General features: G+C 33.9%; 1 non-coding gene across 1 annotated transcript; it reads left to right on the top strand.

The window, feature by feature from the left end:
* The first annotated feature begins 5,211 nt into the window (after positions 1 to 5,211).
* LOC116112215 lies at positions 5,212 to 5,318 on the top strand. Its single transcript, XR_004125187.1, has one exon. It is a non-coding gene; the product is annotated as a small nucleolar RNA R71 (small nucleolar RNA).
* The last annotated feature ends 3,516 nt before the right edge of the window (positions 5,319 to 8,834 follow it).

Here is an 8,834-nt window from a genome sequence, read left to right as displayed (position 1 = left end):
GTTACTAAGTACCGATTTCTCTAGTTTAAGTCTTAATTGAAGCAACAATAAATTGGATTGATGGAAAATTAACAAACTAAATACAAATTAACAAAATATAAATGAATGATAATGAAATTAAAGGAAAACCCAACAACTTAACTAATTAAACAATGCTAAAAAATGCTAGGGTGTTGATTTCACCTAGATACGCTAACTCAATTCATAGAATCTATTACCCAAGTTCTAATTCCTTGATTCAAAATCGAATTCCCTTAGTTGTAAAACATACCTTCTCAGGCTACATTTCCCTACTTATCCCTATCAAGCTTCCGCACTCAACAAAACGAAGATTAATAGTTTAAAGTCTTTTAAGTTTTATGGAATTCTATCTAGATTTCATAGATCGCTAAACCTATCTCTAGTGTTTGCTTAATCTACGGTATTTATCCCAAGAAGCACAATCACAAATCACTTCTCAGTCTCATTGTGAACAACACACATTTGAATGGTGATCAAGCATCCAAAAGTCATTAAGCAAAGAGATAAACACTCAATCATGAAATTAAAACTCAAAGTAAATCAATTCATATAAATTTGAATAATTACATCAAGTTTTTTTTAACCCTAGCTTAACAACTCAGTTCATACTCAAAAACGAAATAAAATAACAAAAACAAACTGAATCAAGATTCATCATTGAAAAACAAGCAAAAGATGGAGAAATCTTCTCTAATTTGAAACCCAAATCTTCAATAATCTTCTCCTTCCAAGAGCTGCCTCCCAAATGACGAACCAAGTCTCCTTTCTCTTCCTTTTTGCTCTAATTTATACCTCTCTCACTTAAGGATGAAGCCCTAGCAAGCCAAAACGCTTTTATTTTTACATCTGATGCAGGTTTCGCAGTGGTGAAGCTTTTTCTTCACCACGGCGAGGACTTTCGGGCCAAATTTTAGCATGATAGAGTCTGAATCTGGAAAAGTGTTAAACATATAAATTGTAGCCCTTTCAATTAGGTTTCTGGTAGTTCAGGAATAAGCACAATCCGAGGTCTACAGATCAGGTTATGGTAGAAATACGGAAGCACGTCCAAAGACGTTTTTCTTCAGTTCCCAGCGTACTTTTTACGACTTCAAGCCAATTTTTTACCCTCGTCCAGTCCGAATTAGGGAAAATCCAAAACATGAAAGTTGTAGCTCTTCTTCTTAGCTTTCCAAAGCTTCTAAATTCAGGTCATTCCGAGTTTCCAAACTCAAGTTACACAATTTACGCTCAAAACTGTCATTTATGCTAAAAATCATCGTTTAGGCCAGCAAAGACAAATTAATAGAATTAAGTAGCAATTATGGCCCAAATTGTATGAAAAGTATCCTAAATCCTATCAAAATTTAATGCAAAATCATAGTGTAAAATATGATTATCAAATACCCCAAACTTAACATTTGCTCGTCCTCGAGCAAAAAGGAATAAAAACTCAAAGAAAGAAAAGCAACAAACAACCAAAACACAAAACACAAAACAACAAAACTGAAAATGAACAAACAAAAATTAGACCCAAACTCAACACAAGAATTGCCTAAAATTTATACAAGTCTCTAAGGTTGTTAAAAAATTATTACTAGAAAATGTTCAACACTCCAAGAAGTTATAAGTTGCATCGACTATCTTTCTCTATTGGTCCCCCGAGTAGGTGATCCCCACTTCAGTCCACATTCCGACTTCCCGGATTATTTTATGCAGAAATGTAAAATTTATCAAATGGCGGCAGACTCCATAAGCCTAAGTATGGAACTACTCTCCACTAATATAGACTAGACATCGCTAAGACTCAAAAGGTCTTTGCAAGCTTGTAACGTTAGGCTCGGGTAGTGGACTCCAAGGAAAAGGATAGGATAAACAAAGTAAGAGAACTCGGTTTTCCTCATGCAAACACTAAGAGCTACATCAATCTCCGCTTTCTTCCTTAACCACCAATCAAAGTGTCAACCATTTTACAACCCTCAAACTTATGCATTTCTTATTTTTTATTTTAAATCGAACTAAAGAAAATTTTTTTTTCTTCTTCTTCTTCTTCTTCTTTTTATTTTTTATTACAAATATTTACAACACCATTGAGGTCTATTGCCCCTTCTTCTTGCCCTTTTTGCAACCCCCAAACTTAAGATTTGCTCTATCACTTATTCACACACCTCTCAAAGCTCTTTTGTGTCATACATTTGGTCCATAATTCTCCTAAAGGGTATGATAAAGTGTTTAGGGTATAGCGATTGGACAATTTTTTTGTTTGCAAGGAAAATAAGGCAATGATAATCTCATAAGGCTCAAATGGGTGACTAGGGAAATATTCATTCATGGGTCGGCTGGAAAGGCTCAAACGTTCCGAAAAATGCCTAAATCATTTCCTCAACAATGTCTAATCCTAGAATTTCGCCTCAAGCACTTCTCTACTAAGTTCTAGAGTCCACCAACATTATCAAACTTTACCTAACCACATAAAATGAATCTAAGCATGCCGAAATAAATGAAAATGGTGGCTGAACCACTCAACAAACCTCAATCAAAATTCAGTCAATAAACATAAACTTGAAGTAATGCTTAACATTTTCCAAAAATAATATCCCAACAATTCTAGTTTCATCATAGGCTTATGCAATTCATCTAGGCAACAACACACACAAAACACACTAAACAAACAACAATCAAAGAACTTAAAACAAAAAGAAACACACAAACAAACTAAACACACAAATTCTCACAAATTCTCAAAAATTTCCTAGCCCCAAACTTAAAATGACATTGTCCCCTATGTCACATCATGCACATCCAAGGAATAGAAAAAAACAAAAGTAAAGGTTACGAGATACTCCCCTAATTAATCCGTAAAGGCCGATTTTTGTGCAAAATCCTGGCATCCATTCCTTGGCTTTCTCATCATCATCATCTGTCAAACAATTGGAAATCTATGGTGCCAAATGTGTTAGATACCCTCACCGATTAATATGAAAGAATTACATCATAATCTCAACCTTATTGAACTAAACCTAAAATCTAAACAAAAACAAATAAAGAGCTAAAAACCAGGAAATCAACATCAATTCCTACTTACAAAACATAAAGAAATAAAAGCAAAAACTAAAAAGAAAAGTGCTCACTTCACTTCTTCTACTTCTTCCTCTTCACACAACCCAAATTGCTAAAGCACTTCAACACAACAACCCACTTCTCAACAACAAATTAAATCAAAATCAACAATTTCTACACTCACAACAACTCAATCCTCAAATTCTCAACCAACATCCACAATCAACAAATTCAAGCAATTTCAACAAAAACAAATCCACAATTGAAAGTGAACGAAAAAGCACAAAAACTCTTAACCTACCAAGCCCAAGCTTCCAACCTGCAATTGCCCAATTTCATAAAATCACAAAGAAAGCTCCAAATTTTCAAAACCTAGGGGTTGGTAAAATTTCTTCAAAATGGGTTAAATTGGGGCAATTAAAAGGTACATATTGTTTAAAGAGGTAAGGGAGTGGAATAGTGGGAAGAAAATTCAATGAAAACTCTCTGGATTGAATTTGAAGTGTTTGGCTTGGATTGGTTTTGAAGTTTTTCATGAAAAATGAAAAATGACTGGAGTATAATGGGAAACAGACTCGCCGCAGCGATTCTTTATGCAATGCAAAATTGAAACCTAGTCAATGCAGTGGCGAGACAATTCTCGCCGCGGTGAAAATTACAGAAGCTCATCGCCTCGGCGAAGAACAAGCTTCGCCATGGCAAATTTTCCTTAGTCAATTTCGCTCAACTTCCTTCGCCGCGGCAGAAATACAGAGGCTCATCGCCTCGGCGAAAAAATTACTTCGCTGCGGTAAGTCTGGGACTTTCCGACTTCCAATTTTGCAAAATGTCTTCGCTGTGGTGAAAACTGGAAGAATTCCATTTTTCGCCTTGATTCATATTTCACCTGAAACCCCCAACAACCACGAAATCAAAATCATTCTAAATCATAAAACAACTAACAAATTCAAAAACAAAAAAAAAAAAAAAAACAAATGAAAACACTTGGGTTGACTCCCAAGAAGCGCTTGTTTATAGTCGGAAGCTCGACTTTCCCATGGTCTTTCGCCAATACAGATCCTTGTGGGGTGCTTCACTTCCTATTGCCACCTCTTGGTTTTTCCTTTGGAATTTCGAACATTCTCATAAGCATCTTTTCAGAACTTTAAGTTCGTATATGCGTACTTGAGATGAGATGGTGATTGGTTGAGTCCAATGTTTGGAGTCTCTTCCAACACCAATTTTGACTTGTTTGCATTTACACCAAATTCCTCAAATTGTTCCTTGTGAGGTGAGTTGCTTGGTTGAAATTCCCCTAAGTATCTTGCACACCATTTTGCTTTGAGATTTTCCTTTTCATTAGTCTTGTCTTTATGTTCTTCCAACTTTTCTTCGTTGTGAGGTTGCTCCAACACTATACCTCTCCTCAATGTTATGACATTTTATTGTTCTTTAGGATTTGTGACCGTTGTGCTTGGCAAAGAAACTTGAGATCTCTCTGTCAATTGTTCAACCAATTGCCCTACTTGAACCTCTAAATTTCGAATGGACACTCCTTGATTTCTGAAGTTTGAGCGTGTCTCATTCATAAAACTTGTGGTTTCTCGCATGCATTTCTCGAACATACCCTCCAATCTCGACATTCTTTGCTCACATGGTTGATGGTTTGGCACTGTCCTTTGATTTGATTGACTGCTTTGATTGCTCCAGGACAAATTTGGGTGATTCCCCCAATCAAGATTGTAGGTATTGGCAAAGGAGTCATTTTGCAGCCTTTGTGAACTAACAATGTAATTCACTTGCTCGGTTGTTGAGAAGAATAACTGGTTTCCATCTTGGCATTCCTCACTCTCATGGTTTCCTGCACAAAATTCACAAGTTATAAAAGGTGAGTGAATAGAATTTACATTCATACCTCCCAATTAGCTTTGAAGTGATGCAATTTGTGCAGATAATGTGGCAAACGAATTGACTTCATGTAGACCCATTGTTCTCTTTGGCATTGCTCTCTCATTAGGTCTTTGGTAGTTATTGTTGCCCATCACCTCAAGCAATCCATAAGCATCTTCCGAGGTCTTGTTATTTAAGGCTCCACCTGCTGCCACATCTACCATAGTTTGAATATTTGGTAACAACCCATTGTAAAATGTTTGGACTTGTCTCCAGAACGGTAGACCATTATGTGGACAATTCTTCAACAACTCCGTGTACCTCTCCCAAGCTTCATAAAGGGATTCGTCGTTGCCGTGCATGAAAGAGGTAATGTCATGTCTCATACTTAAGACTATACAATATTTACGACTAACTACAAAAATGAAATAAAAGCTTCAATTTAGCACTACACTAGATACTATCAATATTAATAATCAACTATCCCCGGCAACAGCGCCAAAAACTTGATGCATTGTAACTACAACATGCATAAATAGCAAGTGCATTAGTCGCACAAAGTAATAAAGTGATGAGTGAGTATCGTTCTCATGAGGATAGTGTTACTAAGTACCGATTTCTCTAGTTTAAGTCATAATTGAAGCAACAATAAATTGGATTGATGGAAAATTAACAAACTAAATACAAATTAACAAAATATAAATGAATGATAATGAAATTAAAGGAAAACCCAACAACTTAACTAATTAAACAATGCTAAAAAATGCTAGGGTGTTGATTTCACCTAGATACGCTAACCTAATTCATAGAATCTATTACCCAAGTTCTAATTCCTTGATTGAAAATCGAATTCCCTAAGTTGTAAAACATACCTTCTCAGGCTACATTTCCCTACTTATCCCTATCAAGCTTCTGCACTCAACAAAATGAAGATTAATAGTTTAAAGTCTTTTAAGTTTTATGGAATTCTATCTAGATTTCATAGATCGCTAAACCTATCTCTAGCGTTTGCTTAATCTACGGTATTTATCCCAAGAAGCACAATCACAAATCACTTCTCAGTCTCATTGTGAACAACACACATTTGAATGGTGATCAAGCATCCAAAAGTCATTAAGCAAAGAGATAAACACTCAATTATGTATTTAATTCTTAAAGTAAATCAATTCATATAAATTTGAATTATTTTATCAAGGTTACATCAAACCCTAGCTTAACAACTCAGTTCATACTCAAAAACTAAATAAAATATCAAAAACTAACTGAATCAAGATTCATCATTGAAAAACAAGCAAAAGATGGAGAAATCTTCTCTAATTTGAAACCCAAATCTTCAATAATCTTCTCCTTCCAAGAGCTGCCTCCCAAATGACGAACCAAGTCTCCTTTCTCTTCCTTTTTGCTCTAATTTATACCTCTCTCACTTAAGGATGAAGCCCTAGCAAGCCAAAACGCTTTTATTTTTACATCTGATGCAGGTTTCGCCGTGGCGAAGCTTTTTCTTCACCACGGCGAGGACGTTCGGGCCAAATTTCAGCATGATAGAGTCTGAATCTGGAAAAGTGTTAAACATATGAATTGTAGCCCTTTCAATTATGTTTCTGTTAGTTCAGGAATAAGCACAATCCGAGGTCTACAGCTCAGGTTATGGCAGAAATACGGAAGCACGTCCAAAGACGTTTTTCTTCAGTTCCCAGCGTACTTTTCACGACTTCAAGCCAAGTTTTCACCCTCGTCCAGTCAGAATTAGGGAAAATCCAAAACGTGAAAGTTGTAGCTCTTCTTCTTAGCTTTCTAAACCTTCTAAATTTAGGTCATTCCGAGTTTCCAAACTCAAGTTACACAATTTACGCTTAAAACTGTTATTTATGCTAAAAATCATCGTTTAGGCCTGCAAAGACAAATTAATAGAATTAGGTAGCAATTATGGCCCAAATTATATGAAAAGTATCCTAAATCCTATCAAAATTCAATGCAAAATCATAGTGTAAAATATGATTATCAATATTCAAGTCAGAAATGTAATGATGATATTATAATATATCATTTGTACAGTGAATAATGGTTCATCGTTTGTGCTTTAAATGAATGTTATCATTTAGCGTGGGATTTAAATTGGTTCGTAATAGAATCGAAGTTTTTTTCAATGTGCAATAGGAATGTTTATTTATAGATTTTGTTAATTTACATTATAATATATTTAGATCGATGTTTGTCACGTATGTGTAGACAATCCAATGATAATATTGAATATAGAGAATAACACTTTTATTGAGATATTTTTACATATGCAATAAATAACATAAAGAGCTCACTAAAAATTATATTTCATACATACTATTTGGTAATCTACGTTATATCTTGGACATGTGATATTTTCTGGTAACGTTGATCTGGTCCAATGTATAAGATTTTGATTCTCTTTGTCGCAAATCTGAAATATTCTCCTTTTAATGAGAATTGTCACAGTTGGAGTCATGGACTTGAACAATTCCCTGTAATTTTTCATTTTGTGGAATTGATTGGTTACTTTCACTAATTTCATTAAAAATTTTACACCTCTACTGTCGTGCATAGTGATTAGAGCAACGACGATCTGATACATTGCTTGCTGGTTATCTTGTTTGCAAGATTCAATAAGCAGTTGTAATCCTCTATTTCTATCATGTTCTACGCATAATAAATGTGTTCCAAGCAATAGTGAAGCATGGTTATTTTCTACTACAGCAAGGATCTTCAAAATTGAACGCCTTGTAGTTGTTATTGCTGGTACTTTGTGTCGTTATTTGAAGATGTTTCTTCTATGTAAGACTTGTTTTACTTTTGACTATTGGTTTAGAGACTTGCACTTGTAAATTGTAAGTTAAATAATGGTTTTCAAACATAAGATCCACAATTAAAAAAAAAAAAAATATATATATATATATAAGGTGTAAATAATAGTTTCAAACAGTTGGTAATCATAATATCATTACTTGTATGATGAAGAAGTTAACAATAAAAAAGTGTGAAAAATATGGTTCAGTTAAATATCCATTCTAACATGTGTTTTGGTTTTTATATATTAGAAAGTTGTTAACAACTAAAAACAAGTTATTCGGCATCATCTGTTTCAATTGTTGGGAGTCGACATACGGTTTTCTATATGACTAATAAAACAATGAAATTAACAGATTAACAAAACATGATGATACTAGTAAAACTTACGTTAATCGTATTGCTTGAAGAGTGGTGTTGTTATTCTAAATTGCTTTTGCAATGATTCGTTGCAATATTTGTGATGGTAATTGTAACAGGTTTGTGGGTTGTGTTTTTGTTCTTTTGTAAGGAATCATGCTGTTCTGGTGGTGTTTTTTCGATGTAAGTATATTGAAATTATAGAGTTGTTATGGTGTTAGTGGTTTATATAATTTTTGTGTAGATATTGGATACTGAACAGTTTTCTGTGTTTGGATTTGGTAGATATTATCGTGTTAATTATTAATGGGAATTAGAGTTGTTATTTTTGAAACTCATTTTTAGTATTCTTATAATTTAATGATGGTATTTTTAGTTTGGTGAACATTAATTATTAGATTTTGTTATATATATATCAGATATCGTTCTTTCATTTTTTGTTCTACCAAGAAAAATTGATTATTCTATTCAACGAATATAAACTTTTTTGTTCATAATCATTTATGTTAAGTATTCATTTATCTTAAGTGTAAACGGTTTGCATTCATTTATATCTCTACATAGGTATATTAAGTATTTGATACATTCGATTAATACGAATCTTTTTAAATTCATATAAGTTAATGTATTGGATGATATTTTCTACATCGTACGTGAATTATGTGCATATCTTATGCAAGTGTCTGATTCTCCGAAAGTTCTATGAGATAATTGGGAAACTGGTCAAA

This window comes from Pistacia vera, unplaced genomic scaffold (assembly GCF_008641045.1).
Source record: "Pistacia vera cultivar Batoury unplaced genomic scaffold, PisVer_v2 Contig656, whole genome shotgun sequence".
In the NCBI taxonomy this organism is placed as follows: domain Eukaryota; kingdom Viridiplantae; phylum Streptophyta; class Magnoliopsida; order Sapindales; family Anacardiaceae; genus Pistacia; species Pistacia vera.
The sequence above is the reverse complement of the archived record's forward strand: the minus strand, read 5'-3'. Positions and strand labels throughout refer to the sequence as shown.